At 37.6% G+C, this 1,841-nt stretch overlaps 1 pseudogene; it reads right to left on the bottom strand.

Moving 5' to 3' along the window:
* Window positions 1–659: 659 nt before the first annotated feature.
* Window positions 660–1,613, bottom strand: LOC143680784 (olfactory receptor 4C5-like; annotated as a pseudogene).
* Between the last annotated feature and the right edge of the window lie 228 nt (window positions 1,614–1,841).

The raw sequence follows: 1,841 nt of genomic DNA, 5'->3' as shown, positions 1-1,841 counted from the left end.
TGATCTGGATGCTCTTCTTTTATCTGAAGTTTTTCTCTCAGAGTTCCATTTTTAGGTGTTTGTATCTCTGTATCTCAAAGCACCCCCCCATTTCATTGGTCTGCAACTGGTTAGTATTTTTATTAAAATTTGGAAGCACAGACTCTCTGTCGTGATTGATAAACTCTCTACTTAGTAGCAGCTACTTTTATTTTTTTACAAACTACTTCTCATCCTATCACTTAAAGAACAAATCCATCGAAGAAGATTTATTTTGGAGATGAAGCACTGTGTAGTCTGTTTTTGAAAGAAAATGTGTTCCAATGGTCTTCTATCTGGGAATATCACATACAAGTTTGCTTTATGGTTGTAAGTTGAACAATTTTATATCCTTCCTTGGTTTTAGCCAGATAAAATAATTTATTCATGGAAAAGCCTATGAATCGAGGAAGCCTCATTTCAGGCATCACAGCAACATTAATTTTGGGATTAGCCATTTGATGTTCTTTCATCTCCATATCCATTCATTTCTGGCTGATCACTATCTCTCACAATAAGTTCTCCATGACTTTTGCAGTTGGCATCAAAACCATGAATTTTCAACAAAATAGTTATCCATTATCTCCTTCTGTTTAACTGTTTTTAAGTAGTTGGCCTATTGCTTAGTTACTTTATTCACATTAATTGTTACCAAAGATCATTTTTTGGCTCCAGAGCTTCCTCTTGACATTTTGCACCTCTGTACTTCTGACATTTTTCACCTCTGTACTTCTGAGGGTATAAACTAAAGGGTTTAACATGAGTTTTACTAGAGTATAAAACAGGGCCACTGCTTTATCAGTGGGGAAGTTGATCATGGACCAAATGAACTAACATATACAGGGCACAGAGTAAGATGACCACAGTAATATGGGAGGAACAGGTAGAGATTGACTTCCACTGTCTTTTGCAGTTGTGAATTCTGGAAGAACAAAGGATAAAGATGTAGAAAATGATAAAAATAGAAAAACTGAGCATACCCAATAGCCCACTGTTGGTGACAACAAAGAGTCCAAAGATGTGAGGGTCAGTACAGGACAGTTTCAGCAGAGGGTAAAGATCGCAAATGAAATGGCCAGTGAAATTTGGACTACTAAAGTGTAACCACAGCAAAAACGGATTTGGAACATGTCATGGAAAAAGCCCACAGTTAGGACAGGAACACAAGGAGGCAACACACCTGCCAGTTCATTGTGATCACATAGTGCAGGGGCCTGCAGATGGTCACGTAGCATTCACTGGCCATCACCATGAGCAGGATGATCTCAACTCCCAGAAATAAATGCTCTACAAAGAATTAGATCATGCACCCACTGAAGGAGATAGTTTTCTTTTCAGTGAGTAACTCAGATAAGATTTGGGGTCATGCTAGTGTGTAACAGATGTCTATGAAAGATAAAAACGACAGAAATAAATACATTGGGAATCGCAGGGCTGGGTTGGTAGTGAATGTCACTACAATTAGTAGCTGTCCCATCACGGTGAAAAAGTAGCTGAGTGTAAACACAATAAACAAGATTATCTAGATATCTGGGCTCTGTACCAGGCTGGGCAGTATAAATTGTCACATTGTTCATTGTTTCATGATTCAGTTTATTATTTCAACAAAAGATTTAACTGCAAAAAGCACAGTGATTGCAATAGTGATAAATTTTGATCAAGCAGATAATATATCTGTCATGATTAATTGTTCCTATAAGAATGATGGAAACTCCCAAGCACATACACCCCAGCCTTAAAGTTGGATCATATTATTTCTTACATATTGAATACACAGCCCTCTTCTGAACACACATGCATACACACACACACACACACACACA

Source organism: Tamandua tetradactyla, chromosome 1 (genome assembly GCF_023851605.1).
Source record: "Tamandua tetradactyla isolate mTamTet1 chromosome 1, mTamTet1.pri, whole genome shotgun sequence".
Classification (NCBI taxonomy): Eukaryota; Metazoa; Chordata; class Mammalia; order Pilosa; family Myrmecophagidae; genus Tamandua; species Tamandua tetradactyla.
Note: the sequence above shows the minus strand (reverse complement) of the source record. Positions and strands in the feature narration are given on the sequence as shown.